The 24,888-nt window shown below is 41.3% G+C and overlaps 1 protein-coding gene across 6 annotated transcripts in view; it reads right to left on the reverse strand.

Moving 5' to 3' along the window:
* The window catches only part of Rnf111 (ring finger protein 111), a 79,012-nt gene that overhangs the window by 52,807 nt on the left and 1,317 nt on the right, over positions 1–24,888 (reverse strand). The window contains exon 2 of one of the 6 annotated variants that reach the window (XM_036192745.1): positions 8,566–8,636. The exons of the other annotated variants lie outside the window; for them this stretch is intronic. The gene's annotated coding sequence lies outside the window, so the exon portion shown is untranslated. The remainder of the gene's footprint in view (positions 1–8,565; positions 8,637–24,888) is intronic. 6 annotated transcript variants of the gene reach the window in all.

Raw genomic sequence — 24,888 nt, forward strand, 5'->3', positions numbered from 1 at the left:
TAGTACTAGTCCACAGCTTTTAAATTAATACTTTTTTTTTCTTTTGAGCTGAGGATCGAACCCAGAGCCTTGCACTTGCTAGGCAAGCACTCTACCACTGAGCTAAATCCCCAACCCTTAAATTAATACTTTTTAAAAGATATGTTAGCCGGGCGGTGGTGGCGCACGCCTTTAATCCCAGCACTCGGGAGGCAGAGGCAGGCGGATCTCTGTAAATTTGAGGCCAGCCTGGTCTACAGAGTGAGTTCCAGGAAAGGCTCAAAGCTACACAGAGAAACCCTGTCTCAAAAAACAAAAAAAGAACTAAAATATAGGCCAGGTAATGATGCATGCCATTAATCCCAGCACTCAGGAGGCAGAGGCAGATCTCTGAGTTCGAGGCCAGCCTCATTTACAGTTCCAGGACAGCTAGGGCTACAGAAAAACCCTATCTCAAAAAAAAAAAAAAAAAAGCAGCCGTAAAACTAAAAAAATGAGGCTTGGCGATTTCACTCCGTGGTAGAGAGCTTACCTAACTTAAGGCCCTGGCTTCAGTTCCCAACACTGAGGGCAAAGAAAGTTCAGAAAACAACATGTGAGGAAAACAATTTCCATACACCACTCAAGTAACTGTCTGCCAGTGTCCAAAGCTTTAAACACAACTACAGAGTTTTCTTTCATTTCACCCTCCAGCTCCTAAAACCAAACTGTTCTTTGGTAACTGGGAGGCAGCAAGAAGAAGGCTACTCTACTTTAAAGTAACAGAAGCAAACGTGAAGTAATTGTTATTTCACATATTACTGTTGTTGTTATTGTTTTTTGAATGCTGGCATTACAGGTATAAGCCACTATGCCCATCTTAATGTTTTTATAATATACAGAAAGATGGCTCACTTCACATGCCTATAACAGTCTACAAGAAGTAAACATAGAATTAAACCACACTGCTAAATAGGATCTTAAGTCAGCTCCTCTGTGTGTGTGGCTGTGTGTGGGGTGTGGGTGTGGGTGTGGATTTGTGTGTAGTGTGGGTGTGTGTACTAGGTATTGAACCCAGGGCTTCAGGGATGCTCAGCAAGCGCTCTATCAATGAGCTAAGGGTCTTAAGTCTTTATAGCTGTACATTTAACATCTTGAATATAAAAAGTTCTTTATTAATAATATAAATGAGTAAGTATTGCCAGTTTTGCTAAATTATGATGAAGATCTCAGAATATAAATAATTATACTTTGTATGGTTTACACACACAATACTTTATGACAGGGTCTCAGTATGTGGCCTCAAACTCCCAATCCTACCCCAGACGACAGATGTGCCACCATGATCATTTACACAGTGCTCTTCAAAGAGAACAAGCCAACTGAAGCAGTGAACGCTTCCTTGTCAGAAGGGAAAACTGCTGTTTGAAATAGGCAGTGTGAAGCAAGATTATAGTAAGGCACAGTAAAAATGAAAATGTTTCTGTGCTCACTCATTTAGAAAATTACAAAGCCACCATGTGCTAGAGATGTGGGTTGGGCAAGATATTGTTTAAAAAAAAAAAAAAAAGCTGGCAGTGGTGGCTCACACCTTTAATCCCATTACTCAAGAGACAGAGGCAGGCAGATCTCTATGAGTTCGATGCCAGCCTGGTCTACAGAGTTGGTTCCAGGACAGCCATAGCTACACAGAGAAACCCCATCTTGAAGAAAAACAGAGAAGGAAGAGAAGAATCCTGTACTCGAAGAAGCTCACAATTTACTATCAAACAGAGTCTGACTTTAATGAGCCAAAATGAGGTAAAATCACACTTTGAAGGAACAGAGGATGCAGAAATAGGGACTCTAGTACCAACTTCATGGAGCCGTGCGTGTCCAAGTGAGACCAAAGGAAGGATGAGAGAACAAGCAGAGGGTAGCTAGCATGTCTAACAATGCAAAGAGGAGGCAGGATCCTGCACTGCGGAGGGTTTTCTGGTTCTGTTTCTTCAGTGAGGGAATCATTATCAAAGAATGAGGGATCACGCTGCCTAACTCACTTAGGGAGACATAACTAATAACTAAAGGAATGAAAGCTAAAAGGAAAGTCAGGACACTATGGGAAAAGCTCACAGACAACAAACAGACAAAGAACAGTTTTAGCTATTTCCCTGGGTTAGCAGGCAAGAATGACTAATAATCTCTCCACCCACTTCCAGTCCAGGCAGCTAGAAAAAAAGGTGGGCTTCTGTATTTCTTAATAGCATGTTCATTTTTATTCTCTATATTTCATTTTGAGAAAAATCAAAAAGCAAATAAAAAAAAATAAGTTTCCAGCTTGGTCAAAGTGGGTACAAATCCTACAACCTAAGACAAACCAGCAAAGACTTAGGTATGGAATTTTAAAATGGCAAAAGAGGAGAAGACACACAAAAAAATCTGTTTTTTAAATTCATTAGCTCTTCCTTTAACTATCATGACAAAGAAAAACTGCTATTCTAACCAAAACCTTTCTTGAAACTATAGTTGCTACTTCAAATCAGGTTTTACATGAGTGAACGACAATAAACCAGTCCACTTACTTATTGAAGGTCTAACAGGAAATAGGCAGAATGTTCAATTCCCATTAAATGGAACTACAGCAACGGAAGAGATCCTGCACCCCTCACCTGCCTTAACCCCTAAGTCACTTCTAAGGAGCTTCCATCATAAAAAGGGAAGGGGTGAGATGGGTGCAATGGTGCACGCCTTTAATCCCAGCACTCAGGAGGCAGAGGCAGGTGGATCTCTGTGAGTTCAAGGACAGCCTGAGCTACAATAGTAAGTAAGACCCTGTCTCTTAAAGATAGACAAATTAGATAGATGGATGGATGGATGGATGGATGGATGGATGGACGGACGGATGGACGGATGGACGGATGAACAGACAGATAGACAGATAATAGCTACAGATAAAGCTAGGCAATGGTGGCATGGGAGGCAGAGACATGCAAATCTATGAGTTCAATGCCAGCCTGGTCAACAGAATGAGTTCCAGGGTGGCAGGGCTACACAGAGAAACTTTGCCTCAAAAAATTGGAAAAAAAAAAAAAAAAAAAAGTGGAGGGAGGTGGGGAGATCCCTAGAGAGATGGCTCAGGGGTTAAGAGCACTAACTGCTCTTCCAGAGGACCCAGGTTCAATTCCTAGGAGCCACATGGCAGCTCACATGTTTGTAACTCCAGTTTCAGGCGGCCTGACACCCATGGCAAAAACATCAATGCACATAAAAAATAACTTTTTTTTTTTTTTTTTTAAAGGAAAGGTTTGGTAAAATGATTCTGTTGTGAGGGTACTTACTTCAACTCTGGCTTCAAGCTTGATCCTCAGAAAATGACTCCAAAGTTGCCCTCTGACCTCTACACATACATCATCGTGCATGTACCCTACACATACAAATCACACACATACACAAATGAACATACACTTCATCATCATTCTCAACATAATTGAAAGAAAGAAGGCTTTCTAGATCCTACAGGAAGCAGTGATGGAGAAACTGAGAGCTGAAAAGAGGAGAGGGGAAGGACACAGGAGTGTGAGCTTCCGTTATTTGATAATGATGATGATACTCTAGAAAATCTGAGCCACTTTATCGCTTGCCCAGGGCAGTTACCCTTGGTACCAAGACAAGTTTAGAGTAAAAACAAAATAGAAAGACTTTAGACTTAACTTTTCCTTACTCACCCATGACACAAATATGCCTTCCTTGTAGTTTTCTGACAATTTTTACTTAAATTTTTATTATCTCTCTCTCCTCTCTCCTCTTCTCTGTCTCTGTCTCTCTCTCTCTGTTCTCTGTCTCTGTCTCTGTCTCTGTCTCTCTCTCTCTCTCTCTCTCTCTCTCTCTCTCTCTGTGTGTGTGTGTGTGTGTGTGTGTGTGTGTGTGTGTGTGTGTGTGTAGGTCAAAGGACAGCTTGCAGGAGTCAGTTCTTGCCTTCCATCATGCTGGATTCACAGGTCCTCAGGCTTGGCAGCAATTGCCTCTTTACCCAGAGACATCTTGCTGACCCTCTAGCTTTGAAAACTAAAAATTTTACAGTGACTTAAAAGCTGCTTCCTAAACTGGAGCTTCTGTGGTGTAGTGGTACAAGTCTTTAACCCCAACACTCAGGAGGCAGAAGCAGACAGATCTGAGTTTAAGCAGACTGTCTCAGAAAAAAAAAAAAAAAGAAAAAAAGAAAAAAAGAAAAGAAAGGAAGGGAAAAAGAAGGGAGGGAGGGGGAAGGAGGGAAGGGGGAAGGAACAAAGGAAAACAAAGAAAAAGTGCCTTCTTGAACTCTGGAAGCTGTAGCAAAAAGAATGAGTTCAAAGCCAGCCTGGGCTACCCAGAAAGACTATGCATGTCACAGAACAAACAAAAAGCTACCTTTTATACCTTAGCAAAAGAGCCAACACACTGATGCTGCCCAGCACTATCATACAATTGCATGATGCTGAAACCCCTCCACTGCTCAGGCAAATAACCAGACTCAAACTTCCTTTCTTCCTTCCTTTCTTTTTTTTTAAGATTTATTTATTTATTATGTATACAGTGTTCTGTCTGCACATATCCTCACAGACCAGAAAGAGGGCACCAGATCTCATTACAGATGGTTGTGAGCCACCATGTGGTTGCTGGGAATTGAACTCAGGACCTTTGGAAGAGCAAGCAGTGCTCTTAACCTCTGAGCCATCTCTCCAGCCCCAGATTCAAACTTTCTAGGCTCAGAACTGAGAAGCCAAATAAAAAGAGCCATTGAGGCCAGTATCCACACTGATTTGTCCCCAACAAAATGTACAGAAATGCCTTAGGACATGACTGAGTAGGTGCTGGAGAGAGTAGGGGCTCTGTGGCTAACTGAAAGCACTTGCTGTTCTTCTAGGGGACTCAAGTTCAGTTCCCAGCACCCATATTGGATATCTCACAACCAGAGGATCTGAAACTCTCTTCTGACCGCTGCAGGTACCCACAAACAAATGTCACTGCTCATATATAAATGTACATTTAAAAAGAAGACAAAAAAATACAAAAAAATTTTTTTTAAAAGACTGATCCTTGGAGCTAGGATCTGACTTAGTTGTTGCATGCTTACTCAGAATGTATGAAGCCCCAGGTTCACACTCCTTTAATCCCTGTACTTGGGAGAGGTAGGAGGGTCAGAAGTTCAAAGTCATCTTTGCCAACGTACTTAAGTTCAAAGCTAGCATGGACTATATGAGATGATTCTTTAAAAAAATTTTTGAGCCCATGTGAAAGAGCTGCCCAGGGCAAAGCTGGAACAATGCGGCAACCAGGCAAGTGATGCAGTGTTGGATTCTAAACCCCCAGTAAAACCAAACACCCGAAAGTCCATATTGATTTAAGCAAATCTTTCTTCCAGAAGGAAGCTAATTATTTCCATTCTCTCCCTTCCAGGAGTTAGACAACAGCCCCTTGCCCACCAGCCTCAAGTGGCCAAGTGAGTAACTGTGGGGAGAAAGCCGGCAAATGCTAGCTCCTTTCTTGTTCAGTCAATACCACTGATGGCCATATGGCTACTATGGAACCGCGCTAAGTGAACAGGGAGTTCCTCAGCTGAGTCATTCTTTTCCCAAACCCATAACCATAACAAAAACATTCCACAAAACAAACTCAAATACAGTCAATTAAACACATGGCAGGTACTTAATACTGCCATAATCTGCAAGGAAAGACCTAGAGAAATTGTGAAACCAGAGACTCTGTTTAAATATCTGAAATGTAACTAGTAGAGATGTGGCAATGTCCTCTCTTTGTAGAACCAAGCATGCAATTGGTGGGAGATTAACAAGAAGTTGGAACTGGGTGTGGGAGATAAGGGAACTCTATACTATCTTTGTAATGAAAATGTAAAGTTATTGCAAAGTCAATTTAAAAATAAAAAAGGAAGGGAGCACGGAGGTATTATTCACAAAGCTAGGCTCTAGAAAAGGTAGGGGACCACTGAGTAACAGCAGTTTTCCCTGCCAATATCTCCATAAGTTTTACAACAGAGGGAAGTAAGACTCTAGAGCTGGGACCACCATGAGAACTTCAAAATTATCTGCCATTCCACTAAAAAATTCTGTATAATCCATGGTACTATTACAGGAAAATGACTGACTTAATGTCACCTCAAATTATTACTGGGGAATTTGCAAATAAGTACTTTCTTGCTAACATTCTACAATAATGCATTAAAAATAGTTACTATACAGTGCACACACACATGCTTAAGTGTGTTTATGTATGTTTTATCTAGCTTTTGTGACATGAAAAAATAAACATTATTTGCAAAATGGCAGTAACCAAGATAACTAAGTCACCAAAATAAAACATGAGAATTAAGTCATTTGCTCTTTTAAGTAGGGGAGAGAAAAAGAGACTGAGATTGAGAGATTTTTGTTTCTCAAATAGTCTCACAGTGTAGGTACAGATGGCCTGGGGCTATGTAGTCCAGGCTAGCCTTGATCTTGCAATCCTTCTACCTTAGTTTCCTGGTACTGGGATCACAGGCTTGGGCCACTTCACCTGGCTCACAGTCATACTCAGTTTGGGCATATGGATGGGTCCTAGTATATATAATCTAATTAAGTGTCCTCTCAAGAGGAAATTCAGAAACACAATGTATATGGGGAGGGGGGTGTGCAGACACATAAACAAAAAAGACCATGTGAAGACAGCAAGAAGGTTGCTAACTGGAAACCAAAGAGAGAGGGTCTCAGCAGAAACAGTCAACTGCTTGATCTTGAACCTCACCTATAGAATCTAAGATAATAAATACAGTTTCAGCCAGACAGTGGTGGTGTACACTTTTATTCCCAACACTCAGAGGGCAGAGCCAGCCTGGTCCACAGAGCAAGATCCAGGACAGGCACCAAACTACACAGAGAATCCCTGTCTCGAAAAATAAAAAAAATAAAAACAATTTTGTTGTTTAGGTCACTTTGGTTTTGTTTGTTTTTGAGACAGGGTTTCTCTGTATAACAGCCCTAGTTGTTGTCCTGGAACCAGCTCTTTAGACCAGGCTGGCCTCAACTCTCAGAGATCCACCTGCCTCTGCCTCCCAAGTGCAGGGATTAAAGGCGTGTACCACCACCTCCCTAGGTCACTTTTTAATAAACACTGTCTGAATACCTTAAATGTGCTAGAATACTCTGTGTTTATTAAAGAAGAACAGCCCTTACTATGTTCTAACCCAGCAGACAGGGAGGCCTATCAGTAAGTAATTCAAAGTTAGCATGCAGGTGTTAAGGCAGACCTACACACTGAAACAAACAGCCCTGGAAATTGGTCTAGTCCTTAAGGTGAGGGTATACAAGGAAAGGCTTCCCGTCAGAAAAAAAGAAAGTCAGCCCGGATGGCACATACTTGTAATCCCAGCACTTAGGAGAGTGCAGACTGAGGATTGCCACAAATTCAAGATCAGCCTGGGCTACAAGATGAGTTCAAAGTAGCAAGACAATGTCTCAAAACTGAGTAAAATGGGCACAGTAAAGAAACCAAAAATACAGCACTCGGGAGGCAGAGACAGGGGGAATCTCTGAGTTCCAGGCCAGCCTGGTCTAGAGTGTGTTCCAGGAAAGGCACCAAAACTACACGGAGAAACCTTGTCTTGAAAAACCAAAGAGAGAGAGAGAGAGAGAGAGAGACAGAGAGAGACAGAGAGAGACAGAGAGAGACAGAGAGAGAGACAGAGAGACAGAGACAGAGAGACAGAGAGAGAGAGAGACAGAGAGAGAGAGAGAGAGAAACCAAAAATAGCTGCTCTGTGGCGAAAGAGAAAAAAGTTTACTCCAAACTGCCAAGGCAGTCTCTTGGGAAAGCAGAGAGAAGCAACGGGGAAAACATCCAGGGTTATAAGGGAACAGGGTACCTGGGAGGAAGGTGCCTGTGCCTAGGATAGGGGCTGAGTAGAAGAGGAGGGAGCTTAGAGACTAGACTAGCTAACAGGCACTACAGTCACGTTAACGAGAGCCACACGTCCCTTTGGCCAAAGACAAGAATTCTTTTTAGCAAGTAGGAATATCTTCAAGCCCCTGAGGGCATGCTGGCTTTGGTCTAAACACGTGACCCTGGGAAAAGGAATTTCTTAGGAGGTTTACCCTTCCAAAAAATAAAATAAAATAAAGGAAGGGGAAGGAGTGAAACAGAAAACCCAAGTGCCTACTTCCTGTGAACTAAAGTCCCCTTAATGGTGAAACACATGCAAAAACCAACAGTTACCTGAAAGAATGAAAAAGACGACATTATCTGACAAACAACCCACACTCTCCAAAGGTGTGATTCAGCTTCCCACAACTACTGGTCTACAGCGATTACTGAGGGGCAGGGAAATGGAGATGACTTCATCGGGGTCTTTCTTTTCAAATGTATTTTTTTATTTCATGGGCACTGGTGTTTTGTCTGCATATGTCTATGTGTGGGTGTCAGATCCCCTGGAACTGGAGTTGTGAGCTGCCATGTGGTACTGGGAATTGAACTGAGGTCCTCCAGAAGAGCAGGACTCCTAACCACTAAACCAGCCAGCTCTCCAGCCCCTCCTAAGGAACTCTGCACCATTTGAAAGACAAGATAAAGACCTAAGACTAGCACTAAGCCCCTTCTCACCCTTCAGCAGGAGGCAGGGCCACAGGTTAAAGACAGAGGCAGACCCAGTCATCTTCTGACACCACAGAAATCTGAAAACATAAAATAAAATTAAAAATAGCCTTTAATCCCTGCACTCGGTAGGCAGAAGCAGGAGGATTTTTGTGAGTTCGAGAAACCCTGCCTCAAAAAACAAACAGAACTTAACCAAATTTAAAGGTCTCTATAAATCACCACCATCTTGTCACTTATAAAAGGATAGGAAAACATGAACATGGCTAGCATTTCCCTCATAGAACATACACAGGATTATTTATGTTACCTCACAGAGAGAAACCCTCCCTAAGTCACAGTGAGAGGCAGATGCTAGCACAAGGTCCAGTCAGACACATTATTCCTAATGTTCCTTCTACCTCACTTTGGCAGCTCTTGTACCAAAGGGCCTCCAAAGTGACAGGCTGGCCTCTACCAGGGTACACCCGGTCTTCTTTATTTTTATTTTTCATTTTCACACAGTATCTCCTAAGTTGCATCCTCAAACTTATGATCCTCATGCTCCAACCTCCAGAGTAGCAGAAATTACTTACATTATTATACATGAAGTAACCGTCCATTATTCTTTGTAGGCAGACAGACTGTGATAAAGTTAAAATGGTATAAAATAAACCAAATGGAAAATAAGACAAATAAAATTAAAATCAATCATCAATGGAGTTAAAATCCATTGTAACCAATGGAAAGCAGCAGGAGAAAGGGGATGAACCCCGTGCCAAACAGTGGGGACAAACAGGAAGTAAGCAGCTGACAGGCACTCTCAACAGCTTACACAGGCAAGGGTGCCAGGTAACTTGACCTGTGCTTCAGTGGCTGTCTAGCATGCCCAAAGCCCTGGCTCCATCCCCAGCAAAGAGAAACAGCAGAGAACCTAGAAGTACTTATCAATACCATCATGATTCCATCAAGAATGACAAGATAACAGGAAAGAATAATTTTTCCAACAAACAGTGGTAAAACAACTAGAGAACAATATGGGAAAAAATGAGTCTCACTATCTGCATCCCACCAAACACAAAATTTATCCTAACAGCTGCACCATAAAAACATGCATGAAAAACTCTTAACACTTCATGGTAACTAAAAAATGGGTAAAAAACCCTAAACAGATGATTCTCAAAAATAAATAAATAAATAAAAGGCTGGTAAATACTTGAAAAATGCTCAGTATCACTAAATTACCAGAAAAATATAAATTAAAACTACAGTGGGGGCTGGAGAGATGGCTCAGCAGCTAAGAGTACTGACTGCTCTTCCAAAGGTCCTGAGTTCAATACCCAGCAACCACATGGTGACTCACAACCATCTGTAATGAGATCTGGTGCCCTCTTCTAGCCTGCAGCCATATATGCAGGCAGAACATTGTATACATAATAAATAAATAAATCTTTTTTAAAAAATACAGTAAGCTCCCTCTATACAATCATAGGCTAAAAGTAAAAAGAGCCAACCACCAAGAAGCAGTATAATCAAATGTCACACTCTGAAGAAGCTCCTAATAGTTATACAGGCATCTAATATGCCATCCAGTAACTCCATGCCAAGGTCTAAAAACATGTACAAAAAGGTTTGCATATGGATGTTCACAGTTTTTTGTTTGTTTGTTTGTTTTGGCTTTTTTGAGACAGGGTTTCTCTGTAGCTTTGGAGCCTGTCCTGGACTAGCTCTGTAGCCCAGGCTGGTCTCAAACTCACAGAGATCCACCTGCCTCTGCCCCCCGAGTGCTGGGATTACAGGCGTGCGCCACCACCGCCCGGCAAATGTTCAGTTTTATTCATGGTCAATTTTAGACAGAGCATAGATACAATGAGATGCTGATGTACAACAACACAGGTTCTGAACCTCAGCACCTCCACTGAGAGGAAGGAGACATACAGTATCTGTGTGACTCCATCTAAAGAGAATGCATGAGCTCAACCTAAGCACTTGAAACTACAGTTCTGGCCACTTGGGGCTAGGGTGTTTGAGTAATTCAGACTGGGGCAAACCCCTCGTGAAACCTCTCCTTTATTCACACTGCATATTCCAGGCAGACTGAGCTAAATACCAGGGAGATTTGTGAAGAAACACTCCTTTGTTTCACTTTTTGGAGTAACAGGCACTCTGTGATCTACTATCACTTACTGGACAGTATAGTGACGTAAGAGACAATTCTTAAAAAAGATGAATTTCCCTGCAAGTAAAGTTTAAAGGCAAATAAATGTAAACAGATATTCAACTGTGGTTAATGAAATGAACTTGTGTTCTTTTTGTGTGGTGGGTTGTTTGTTTATTTCAAAGTTCTGCTCTGCAGCCCAGGCTAGCCACAAACTTGTATTTTTCAGGCTTCAATTTTCCAATCCTAGTATCACAAGTATGTACACCACCCCCAGCTAGAAACTGTAATATGGGAAATAAAATGCACAGATGCCTGTAATTTGTTTTCTTTCTGTTCACTGTAGTACTGGGGATTAAACTCAGGGCCTTGTATATGCTAAGCAGGAGCTCTATCTAGATTGACCTCAAGCCCAAGGCCTGTCAACTTAACTTTAATCAAATGTTAGCTGGACATAGCAATACATGCCTGTAATCCCAACACTCAAGGAGGTGGAAGCAGAAGGATTCCAAGTTCAAGGACTTGTTTCTAAATAATTAAATAAGAAGTTACTAAAAGGGACTAGAGAGACAGGTCAGTGGTTAAGAGCACTTGTTGCTTTTACAGAGGACCTGGGTTCAATTCCTAGCACCAACACTGGCTGCTCACACTGATTCCAGTTCTGGGGGACCCAAGGTCAGAAGCACACACATGGTGCACATACATACATACAGGGAAGACAAACGTAAAATGAATAAAGCTAATACTTTTTTTAGAAAAAAAAAGGTGATTAAAAGGTTTGACTGACGGTTAGAGGAACAGATGACTAGAAATTTGAAGAAAAAAACCTAGCAAATTAATTATAGACTCTGGGTGTTCACTATTCGAACAACCAACTTATTTTCTATAGCATTTGCAATTGTCTGGGGATGGAGACTGTCTAGAGATGGAGGCTGTCTAGAGATGGAGGCTGTCTAGAGATGGAGGCTGTCTGGGGATGGAGGCTGTCTGGGGATGGAGGCTGTCTGGGGATGGAGATGACTGAGAAAAAGGGAATACAAAGGAACTTTCCAGGGTGGTGGGCTATTTTACCCAACTGTCAGCTCATTATATGGATGTATACATTTGCCAAACCTCACTGACCTGTAAGGTGTGTAACTGGTATTGTTATCAGTTCAGCTGATTTTTAAAGCCCATTGTAAAGAAGCTAGCACATATAGAAAAGTACACAAAAATTAAGTTCCTCCTAGTTACCACCCAAAGAGTCATCGAACCCTTGCTGGAGAAAGGCCATGCCCATGAGAAATAAAAACACACCTGATTCCTTAGAAAGCAATATGAAAACAATGAATTCCCAAAAGTGAGGTTTCTGACTTGGTGACTCAAGTGCTACTGACTTAAACCCTGGAGACCACCACTATGACACATCTTGCCAAGTTCTCTATCTAAAGTTCTTCATCTGAAAATAAAAATATTTACCTCAAAAGACAGATGTAAATATTAAAATAATATATGTACAGGAGAGCTAAAGCACTGCTGTTTTTAAAGTCCAAATCACTTTAGAAATCATCGAAGCATCGGTCCACACCCTTCTTTCCTCCAGCTCTTCCTCTTTTTCAGTTCTCTAGGTACACCTACCTGTGGTGATCTATCGTGTACCCCAACAAAGCTTGCCTTGAGGATCAGAGGACAGAGCCAGCCACTCAATTGACAAGCAGGCCAGACAGTGGTGGCAAACACCCTTAATCCTATCATTTGAGAAGGAGAGTTCAAAGACAGATCTCTGTGAGTTCAAAGCCACACTGGAAACATATCCAGGCAGTGGTGCACACATCTTTAATCCCAGGAAGTGACGGCAGGGTGGAGAAAGGTATACAAGGCAGAGGAAACAGGAACTCACTCTTTAGACTGAGAAATTCATACCGCTAAGAACTTGTGGTTGAGCTGGGTGGTGGCAGTGGCGCACGCCTTTAATCCCAGCACTTGAAGGCAGAGCCAGGCGGATCTTTGTGAGTTCGAGGCCAGCCTGGTCTACAGAGCGAGATCCAAGAAAGGTGCAAAGCTACACAGAGAAACCATGTCTTGAAAAACCAAAAAAAAAAAAGGGACTTGTGGCTGGCTTGTTTTACTTCTCCGATCTTTCAGCTTTCACCCCAATATTTGGCTCCGGGTTTTTTGTTGTAAGACCTTTTAAGATTCGTGTTATACCTACCTCAAGCTAGTCTACCTTACTCAAGTGGTGAAACTCAAAACCCTGCTTAAGAAAAGGCAAAAACCAGCAGGGCCTGGTGGTACACACCTTTAGTTCTAGTGTTTGGGAGGCAAAGGCAGGCATATCTCTGAGCTTGAGGCTAGCCTGGTCTACAGAGTGAGTTCCAGGAGAGCTGGGACTACAACAGGAAAACCATATCCCTCCCCCCAAAACAAATAAATAGAAAATTTGCCATTAAAAAAAAAAAAAAAACTGGCATGGTGGCACACCCCTTTAATCCCAGCACTCATGAGACAGAGGCAGGAGGATCTCTGTTCCAGGCCAGCCAGGGCTGTTATACAGAAAAACCTGGGGGGGGGGGGGTCTTTGGGGTGGTAAAGCCCCAAACAAGGTTGGAATAAATAAAAGCCAGAAAACTAATTAAAAAGCATGGTCATGGTCTTGAGAATGCAGGATCCACACAGGGAATGGTGGTACAGCCCCCTTTAAGCCCAGTACTTGGGAGACAGAGGCAGGCAAATCAACTGTGAGTTCAAGGCTAATCTGGTCTATGTAGTTCTAGCAAGTTAGGGCTACATAGTGAGACCCTATCTCAAAAGACAAACAACTCCCTTCCCCTCAATAATGTAGTATATAATTTGGGGAGAAAAACTACTCCTTAAGTTCTGTTTATATAAAATTTGTTTGTGTTTTACATATATGGTTTAGGTCAGTCAAAGTATGTAATTGAAATTAGAGAATATGTTCTAAAGAATGAAAAATTCTAACAAAGAACTGGGGCTCGCTCTGACAGAATACTGAAAACTGGACTGGAGAGAATACTACTGGACATACATTACACACAAAAAGGAGAATTTAACTATGTGAATAAAACAGTAATTTGAACCACGTAGATTATACTTGCCATTCTGCTCAGTCACGCCCATAATGGCAGTTCTGCTCTGTAGCTTGTCTTCCTTCTCATGTGTCTCTGAGGAGATGAGCATCTTGCTGCACTGTCAGATCCTGTTTCAAGCCATTAATTTTCCTACATACAATGGATCATACTCTATCTTGCATTTTATGATAAAACCGTGGTTTGTTCCAATAATGAAGGAAAGCAGAGCTTTCCTGTATGACAGCCCAGGGTGAAGGTGCTCACTGAAAGCCAATGGACTGAGTTCTGTCCCTGGATCACACGGTGGAAGACTCAGTTCTCCAAAGTTATCCTTTTTACATGTGCTCTGTGATATGCTCACAGGAATCATATACACACACACAGTAATAAAAGAAATTTTAGCCAGGCAGTGGTGGCACATGCCTTTAATCCCAGCACTCAGGAGGCAGAGCCAGGCAGATCTCTGTGAGTTCGAGGCCAGCCTGGGCTACCAAGTGAGTCCCAGGAAAGGTACAAAGCTACACAGAGAAACCCTGTCTCAAAAAAAAAAAAAAGAAAGAAAGAAACTTTAAAAGTAAATGTAACTTCATAGAAAATGTCATCAAATACATGATAATAAGCATGTTTTACATTCTCTAATTAAATATTTTATACGTTTTTTTCATTAAATAAACACTATTCTGTATTAAAGAATTTAGCGGGCTGGAGAGATGGCTCAGAGGTTAAAGCAGAGGTCCTGAGTTCAATTCCCAGCAACCACATGGTGGCTCACAACCATCTGTAATGAAATCTGGTGCCCTCTTCTGTATACTAAATAAATCTTAAAAAAAAAAAAAAAAAAAGGAATTTAGCTATTACTTTTTGTAAAATCAATCTACTCTCTAAATGTAAAAAGTGTATTTGCTTACATATTTAAACATTATTTTACCACTAAGATTGGCAAAGAAAGCCAAGAATCATGTAATCTAACTTAATCACATTTATCAAAAGTTCATTTTGAGCTGCAATGGTGGCACATACCTTTAATCCCAGCACTCAAAAAAAAAAAAAAAAGAGTTCCTTCTGTTTAAACAAAGTAAATGATTCACATTTCTTCATTTCAAATACTCTTAACATTTCACAACGAAAAGCAAGAGATGGCAAAATAAGTCATCCAACTGACAGAAACTCTTAGAGAGAGAACGTGGCTAAGGACTCTGTCCCCAGGCTCCCACTCCACCCGGACCAAAGGGTTCCAGGAGGAACTGACTACTCCCTACTCCAGCATCCAGGCACGGGAACTCTCATTCCCTCACCCCCTCCCTTTATGTCTGTGCTCAGCTGCTCCCTTATCCAAGAGACCTGCGCTATCCACTTCGAATTCTCAAGAGTTTTCATAATTTTAACCAGATAAAATCACAAAACTAACTTCAAATTCTCTCTCTAGATAATTTCCATAATCATCTATAGATTTTATTTTCCACCCCAAAGCTTAGAAAGAACAGAGTTGGCATTCAAACGGTATTTGCTGAGTTCTACTGTAAATAACTGAAATTGCAATGAAAGTGGTATAGTTTGGTGGTGTTACACCTGCCTAGCATGTTGGAAAGAGGCCCAGGGGTTCCAAGCCCTGCCCCACCCACCCACATATGAACTATACTAAGAAAAAAATAGATGAAGAAAGCATACCTTCATTTACCATAAAAAACCAAAAGACATAGCCAGGCGGTGGTGACGCATGCCTTTAATCCCAGTACTCATCTCTGTGAGTTTGAGGCCAGCTTGGTCTACAGAGTGAGATCCAGGAAAGGCTCCAAAGCTACAGAGAAACCCTGTCTCCAAAAAACAAAAACAAAACAAAAAGAGCCCACAGGACAGCTCAGCAGGTAGAGGTGCTTGCTGCTGACCCTGATGACCTAAGTTCAATCCTCAGGACCTACACAGGAGAACTGATACCATGGTTCTTCCTCCACACATATGCCATGTTGCATGTGTATGCACTGGTACACACACAAATAAATAAGTGTAGCAAAATGTTTGTTTGTGGGTAGAGCACTTGCGCAAGGCCCTGTGTTTGGTCCTCAGCTCCGACCCAAAACAAAACAAAACAAAACAAAACAAAACAAAACAAAACAAAACAACCCAATAACAAACAAACCAAAAAAAAGTTTGTTTTTTTTTCTTTCTTTCTTTTTTTTTTTTTTTGGTTTTTTTTCGAGACAGGGTTTCCCTGTGTAGCTTTGCGCCTTTCCTGGAACTCACTTGGTAACCCAGGCTGGCCTCGAACTCAAAGAGATCCTCCTGGCTCTGCTTCCCAGAGTGCTAGGATTACAGGCGTGCGCCACCACTGCCCAGCTTGTTTGTTTTTTCAAGATAGGGTTTCTCTGAGTAACAGCCCTAGCTGTCCTGGAACTTGCTTTGTAGACCAGACTGACCTGGAACTCACGGAGATCCACCTGCCTCTGCCTCCCAAGTGCTGGGATCAAAGAAGCGCCATCACTGTCTGGCCTAATAAAGAGATTTTTAAAGATGTTTACAACCGGTTAAATTCTCTGGAACAGCAGCAGTTCTCAGCTTTTTGGCTTCTTAAGTTCTTCATACCCTAAGAACCCCAATTTTGATATATAGCTTTTATCTACTAATTACACACTTGAAAGTAAAACTGAGTACATTTGTAAAAGTAATAGTATTATACACTAAAAAACTAACACTTATGTTTCCAAAATAATGAGAAAGAAATGCCATACATTTTTATGAATCTCTTAATGTCTAGCTTCACAGCAGAAAGCCAGCTCCTATATCTGCTTTAGTCTTGATAGGTTGTGCTGGTTAAATTATAAGAAAATCCGGGGGCTGGAGAGATGGCTCAGTGGTTAAGAGCACTGACTGCTCTTCCAGAGGTCCTGAGTTCAATTCCTAGCAACTACATGGTGGCTCACAACCATTTATAATGAGATCTGGCGCCCTCTCCTGGCATGCAGGTATATATGCAGACAGAATGTTGTATACATAAAAATAAATAAAGGAAGGAAGGAAAGAAAAAGAGAGAAAATCCAGTTCCATGTTAAGTATTTACTATAAAAAGGAAGCCGTGTTTTTAATAACTTTTCTCAGGTAAGTGTAGGGACAGGGTAGTTTAACAGAGGACAGCTGCAATGTGGACTCTGAAACTGCAGCAGTAAAACTTTTTATATAATCACACTTGAAAGTCTGTTGCTTGCCCAATGCTATGGCTTATGTTGGTAATACCAAGACCTGGAAGTCTAAGGAGAAGGATCAGACTTAGCTACATAACAAGCTCTAGGCCAGCCTGGGCTATAGAGAACATAGTTGAGACCCTGTCTCAAAAACAAAACTCTCCTCCGTCTTGAACTTCATACAACTCTTTCACCTATCAATGATTTTCTAATGTGATACATTGGCCATTTAAAACAATACTGAATAATGGTACCCCTTGCAGAAGTGAATAGATTTTATTATATTTAATAGCACACAGGCAGGCACAGGAACACCCACTTGTAATCCCAGCTCTTTAGGAGCCTAAGGAAGGTAGGCAACCTGAAGCCAGCCTGGTGACTGAAAGAAAAAGGCCAAGAACGTACTCTGTGATAAGCTCATCCACCCACTCACTGGGCCTGGTTCAGACATCAGCACTGCCCAGCCCTCTTGTGACTATCATGACCTCTCAGCAAAATCCTGAGAAACTGCCAAGCTCATAAGGAAGGCTAAGTTTTATAAGGTTAAAAGCTGAGTGAGCTGTTCAGTTGTTCCTGAAATGACATGTTCATTTTATTTATTAATCATACATGTTCTTTTCCTCCAGACAAGTGCCACATTTCAGTATGCAGAAGTGTGACCCAACCTAACATCCTTCCTATTTCATCACATGAAGTCTTACGGAACTTTTTTTTTTTTTTTTTTTTTTTGCTGTTGTTTTTTGTTTTTCTTTTTTAAGACAAGAGTTTCATGTACACCACAATGACCTCAAACTTGATATGTAGTGATAACCTTGAACTTCTGTTCTTATTACCTTTACTTCCCAAGAGGTTATGTTTCACCATGACAACCGGGTGCTGGAATTGAACCCCAGGTTATCAGGCATCCTAGGCAATCAATCACTCTATTAACTGAGCTTTATCCCCAGACTACTTTTTTTGAGATAGTTTTTCATTACAGCCCAGATCTGACTAGAATCCCCTGTAGTCCAGGCTGGCCTTAACTCATAAGCACACTGTCTCAGTCTCTTGAAAATTGGCATTCCATAAGTATACACCACCATGCTCAGCCTCATCACATAGGATATTACACAATGGATATATTCAAAGTAAATTTAACAATTACTAATTCTGACTACTCACAAAGAATATAGATGGGGGCAGGGTTTTCAAAACAACTGGGTCTCACTATGCAGCTCTGGCTGTCCTGGAACTCATCTGTTGACCAAGCTGACCTTGAACTGGCAGAGATCCACCTGCCTCAGCCTCCCATGTACTGAGATTAAAAGTGTGCACTACTACACCTACACCGGGTAGAATATTAAGGTGCCAGAGAGAAGACTCAGTGGTTAAAAACACTTTCTGCTCTTCTAAGGGACCTGATTCAATTCCTACTACCCTCATAGCTGCTCACAACCTGATGCCCTCTTCTGTGGGTACCAGGCAAACACATACTACACAACCACACGCGCAGGCAAAGCACTCATACACATAAAATAAAAAAGTTATCTTTAAAAATTTTTTTTTAATATTTTTAGCTGGGTGGTAGTGGCGCACACCTTTAATTCTAGCACTCGAGGAGGCAGAGGCAGGCGGATCTTTGTGAGTTCAAGGCCAGCCTGGGCTACAGAGTGAGTTCCAGGGAAGGCGCAAAGCTACACAGAGAAACCCTGTCTCAAAAAACCAATGAATAAATAAATGTGCTTTTAAGTGCAATAGCATTTTTACTGTGTATGAACAGTCATTATGAGTACAATGATAGCTATGGTGTTGTCCAATGCTGTCACTGTGAGTACAGTGATGGCTAGTGCAGTTGCCCACTATCCTCATGGTAAATTCAGTGGCGGCTAGAGCAGCTGCCCACCGTTATGACTTATGCAGGTGCTCTTTTGTACAATCACTGCAAATGTCAACTACTGATGACATTATTAATACAACAAATAAAAACTTATTACCACTGTAAAATAGCTTCAACCTGGCAGACATTTTGAAGTACACTCAACTCCTCACACACTTTGAGCTACTTTCTAGACACATAGACAACTGTAAGCGCAGGGCCAGGTATGATGGTGCAAGTCTTTAATCCCAATACTTAAGAGACAGAGGCAGGTGGATCTCTATAAATTCAAGGACAACCTAGTTTACATAGTTAGTTCCAAGCTAGCCAGGGCTATAGAGAGAGACCCCGTCTCTGTCTCTCTCTATCTCTGTCTCTCTCCATATATATATTCTTCTATTTCTTCCCCTGCAGAGCTAAGATTTAAACCTAGAAAAATACTTATTGATTCTATTGATGGGGGTGTATGATGTATATAGAGTACACATATGCCTTAGCACCTGCATGAAGGTCAAAAAACAACTTTCAGGAACTGGTTCTCTCCTCCAATGGGTCCAAGGATGGGTTCAGGTGGTGGAGCTTGTACAGCATGTACTTGTACCCATGGAGCCATCTCACCAGTCCCAGAAAAGTTCACTGATGAGACAGAAAGGGTTTTTTAAGCAGTGGAACTAAGATATTGGTGAGTGACTTGGGACACTCTTTTTTATAAAACTTTTAGGCTTTTGAAATTGATTTTTTAAAACCATGTTCAGACAGTAGTTGGTTGGTTCAAAAATAAATTCAAAATATTGCTTGGAAAAAACAGGTAAATCTTAAAAAACAAGGCTGGGCCTGGTGCCACAACCTTTAATCCCAGCACTGGGAGGCAGTAGTTCTCTCTAAGTTCAAGGCCAGCCTGATCTACATAGTGAGTGACAGGCCACCCAAGTCTACATAGTAAGACCTTATCTCAAAACAAAACAAAAAAATTAAGATAAATAATAATAAAAAAAAAAATAACCATGGACAGTTGGTAGAACAGCTGTGAAATATACCAAGAGGTTACAGGAACTGCCTATAATGTGGACACTCCCTAGTAAGACTGTGCTGGGGAGAGAAGACAGGTGTGTCCCTGAAGCTCTTGTAACAGCCAGTCTAACCTACTGAATGATAAGCCAATGACAGACCCTGTTCCCTACCTCTACCTCCACCCGAACCCTAGAAAAACCAAGGTGGACAGCAAATGTTACAGCTATTCTTGGTTGTCAATTTCACTATATCTGCAAAACCCATGCATCTGGGTACACCTGTGAGAGATTGTCCTTAAATCAAATCATTTGAAGTGGGAAGGCCTACATTTAATCCAGATCTTTTGAATTGGGAAGATCCACTTTTAATCTGGTCCACACCTTCTGGTGGCAGCCTATATAAGGTCATGGAAAAAGGAAGCTTTTGTTCTTTGCCTGCTTGACCTCATTCTTGCTGGCAAGTTTATTCCTTCACTGGCATAAGAGCCTACTTCTAAAATGAGAGCCTACTTCTGGATTCCAGCATATACTGAAGACATCCAGTATAATGATGTCTTCGTACATCAGTATGGTCTGAGACATCCAGCCTCATGGACTGAACAAACTGATTCTTGGACTTTCCATTGGTAGACATCCATTGTTAGACTAGCTGGACCACAGCTTGTAAGCAACTCTAACACATCCCCTTTCTATATTAAATAGATCCTTCAATAAGTTCTGTTCCTCTTGAGAACCCTGAGTAATACAGTATGGTGATATTTTATTTGTGCTGAAATGTGATTTTATTTGTATATTAATAAATAAAAGTGCCTGGGGGTCAGAGCTAACAGCAAGCCATTTAGCAGAAGTCTGGCAGTGGTAGTACACAACCTTAATCCCAATCACATGACAGGCAGATCTCTGTGTGTTCAAGGATACAGCCAGCATGGAGACACAGGCCTTTAATCTCAATACCAACCATAGAGACCTGGAGGTTTGTATAGACAGGCAGTGATGAGGAGGTCATGTGGTTGTGTTTACCTTCTCAAGGCAGAAGAAAAAGTCAATAAAAAGACACACACAGGAAGTTGGTCTCTTTCTCAGGGGAAGGATGACAGCGAGGGATAAGAAGGTGGTCTTAGCTCTTGGCAGCTGCTCTGACCTCTTTCTTGGGCTTTTAACTCTACATTTGGCTCTGTGTTTCTTATTTAATAAAACTATTTAGAATTACATCTACAATACAGTATCTGAGGACCAACACTCAAGGTTGTCCTCTGGCCTCCATATACACATGAACATGTAATACACATGTACAGATACAAGACAGATGAGAATTCTACTACTGAACTACCCATGTCAGCCCCCTTTTTCTCAGTGCGACTCAGGGCCTTGAAAAGTTTAGGCAAACACTGGACCCCTAAGCTAAATCTCCATCCCTTTTCTCATTTATTCTTCAGTCTCTACCTCTACAATCTATAGACATGTTCCTACATAAGTAAACATAATAATGTCTTTATCTCACCTGAGATTTTCTCTAAAAAGTGGTTTCGCCACCTTTTGACTCATACAAGAACCCCAATGCCACTCATAGTCTACTACATGGTCTTATTTTCTTCAAGGCATTCACCACTACCTATCCTCGTTATGAGTGCCACTCAACAGAATGTCTGACTTCACAAAGGCACTGCCTTCATCCTTGCAGACCAATCAGTGACAGTGCTACAGCATGGGACAATCAATACACACTTGTTGAGAAAATCGTAATGTACAGCCTCTGTGTAAAATACCAGCTCTGCTATGAGTTTCTATCATTGGTAACTTGCTTTTCATCTGATGACAATTTCTGAGTACCTGTAGAAACCTGGGCAGCCACCTGGGAGATACAAGAAAGAGAGAGAATAAAGTACAAGACAGTCAAATAGAATTCAGAACTTTGCTGAACAATAATCACACATTTCTGAAAGAAAAATAAGTTACCTGGGACTTTTGTTTGTTTTTATTAAAAGCATGTGCCACCACCCAGCTTGTTTTTTGTTTTGTTTTGTCTCCTCTCCCCCACTTTTTTAAGAGAAGGTCTCTCTAGATAATCCCAGCTGCCCTAGAATCCACTATGAAGACCACATTGGCCTCAGACTCACCTGCCTATGCCTCCTGAGTGCTGGGATTGAAGGCATGCACCACCATGCCAAGTTCTCAGGACTGTTTTTAAAATGACATTAAGCCAGGTGTGATGGCATATGCCTTTAATCTCAGCACTCTCCAGGCAGAGGCAGGTGAATCTCTAATGAATTCAAAGTCTGGTACCCTAGCAAGTTCCAGGCTAGCCAAGGCTACATAGTAAGAACCTGTCTCAAAAAAACAAAAATAACCAAAAAGAAAAAGATGTTATCAGAAGTAATTTAAAGTCCCATTTTTATAAACAATGGAGTAGCTCCTAATATCCAACACCTAGAAGGTAGAAGCAAGAGAATCAGAAATTAAGTGACTAGCTGGGTGATGGAGGTGCCCATCTTTTATCCCAGCATTAAGGAAGCAGAGGCAGGCAGATCAAGGATAGCCTGATCTACAGGGTGAGTTCCAGGACAGCCAGGGCTACACAGAGAAACCCTGTCTTGAAAAACAAAAAAGACAGAGAGAAAGAGATTCAAGATACTCTTTGGCTTTACAATGAGTTCAAGGTCAGCCTGAGATACCTGAGAGCCTGGTCTCCAAAAAAAAAAAAAAAGAGGGAGCATTCATATTAGAACTTCCTGAAAATTGTAAAAGATTGGTAAAGCTGAACATAGCAGCTCATACTTGTAATCTCCAACATTTTGGAGACTGAAGCAGGAGTTCACCATAACTCAAGAATATATGAGAACCAGGTTATAGTAGGCCCCCAATCTTCGGAAAACACAAAACAAACAACAAAACACTTGAGTAATTTCTCCAATGAACAGCACTATCTACTTACTATCTGGAACAAATATAGCTTCATCATGGGTTAATACATATATATGTGTTTCATTTGCATACATGCATCATGACAGCATTATACTCTCCATAGAGCATTTCTTTTTTAATATCTGTGGAATCCAACAGTGTATAACAAAAGAACTAAAAATAGAAGCCATTAAATGTGGCAGGCACACACACAACAACAACAACAAAAAAAAAAAAAAAAAAAAACAGAGGCCAGAAATGAACAACATTTATCACTGTTAGAATCATTTTACTAACTCAGCAAGCTATAAGCCCAGAAAAGGTTAATAATACACTTACAGATCCAATGTACAACCACCACGCTACACCTAAAACTCGTATCTACTGTCTCTAGACCTTGATTTTTTTTAAAGATACTGTGATTCCCAGAATGCTCTAACAAATCTTAATTAGTATTTTTTTTGTACTGTCAGTCATATTTCACCTATTGAAGTCCCAGCCCACCAGGTCAGGGTCAAAGAAGAAGTACATACAACTAAGCCATCACTAAAGCATAATACCAAAGCCTCCTTACCATGGCATAAAACAAACACTGAACACTCTAAATGTTTTGATGCAATGAGTTTTTATTCCATATTTTCAACTTGAAAGAAAAAAATGCATAAACAGGTGTACCTGCTGACTAACTTACTGTTCCTTTGCTTCATACAAAGTAAACTGCTGATCTCTTCAAAAACCAGAAGCGTGTCTCAATTTCTCACAAACATGGAGCTCCAAAGCGAAACTTGCTGAACATAATCTCAACTAGCATACATTCCTCATTAAAAGAAACTATTTTTAGCCAGGCAGTGGTGGCACACACCTTTTATCCCAGCACTCGGGAAGCAGAGCCAGGCGGATCTCTGTGAGTTCAAGGCCAGCCTGGGCTACAGAGTGAGATCCAGGACAGGCACTAAAACTACACAGAGAAACTTTTGTCTCTTAAAACCAAAATAATAATAATAATAATTTATCATAGCTTTCGTTAAACACAAATTCTAGACCCAAGTCTAGAAACCTGCAGTCCCAGCTCCTCCAGAGGCCGAAGCAGGAAGGTCCCTGAGTCTAGGAGCTGAGGGCCAACTAGTTCTAGTGAAACATCTGAGATACAAGTGACCAACAGAGACCAATGGGGAGAAACAACAAAAGGAACCGCACACATATGATGCCCAGCCCTGACTATCAAGAAAAGACTATTCTTGCTAATATTCCCCAATTCACAAATATCCTAAGTTTTTCAAATACTACTGAGAATCTTAGGTGACAAGCAAGCAGGACACAATGAACTATTTTGTCCATGGTTAAACTCTAAGAGAGTAGCAAAAGTAGGGGTTGGAGAATTAGCTCAGTGGTAGAGCGCTTGCCTAGCAAGCACAAGGCCCTGGGTTCGATCCTCAGCTCCAAAAAAGAAAGAGAGGAAAAGAAAAAAGAGAGAGAGAGTAGCAAAAGTAGTACATATATTTGGAGCAAGTGTTTAAGTAAAGACCTTTCTACACCTAGAACTCACTATGTAGACCCGGCCAGCCTTGAACTCACAGAGACACCACACACACACACACACACACACACACACACACACACACACACACACACACGGCTTGGCCCGGCCAGCCTTGAACTCAAAGACACACACACACACACACACACACACACACACACACACACACACACACACACACACACACACGCGGCTAACACACACGGCTTGGCCCATCATGCCAAGCACTCCTGCTACAAAAGTAAAGCTAAATAACTTGTTTCTCTTTAGAGTAAAAGAGCTTCCTTATAACCTGTGTCACAATGTAACAAAATACTACAGTTACTAGTTTCTTCATAAACTAAAAGAAAAAGCAAAAACAAAACCGCATAGTAACAAACTATCAAATTACAGATGCGGAGCTGAAAGAAGCGGTTTGGAGTCAAGAGCACTTACTATTCTACTATTCTTGCAGAGGACCCAACTTGGGGGTCCCAGCACCTACACAGGGCAGTGAAAAACCTCCTTTAACTCCAGCTCCAGAATACTAGATCCTCTTCTGGCCTCCACAGGCACCTGCACTCACCTGCAGACCCACACACTGACTTACACCCATACGAATGATTTTTTTTTTTTAAATGTAGATCCCTATTCTAATAAAGCTAAGTA

The sequence above is a fragment of the Onychomys torridus genome, chromosome 7 (assembly GCF_903995425.1).
Source record: "Onychomys torridus chromosome 7, mOncTor1.1, whole genome shotgun sequence".
Classification (NCBI taxonomy): Eukaryota; Metazoa; Chordata; class Mammalia; order Rodentia; family Cricetidae; genus Onychomys; species Onychomys torridus.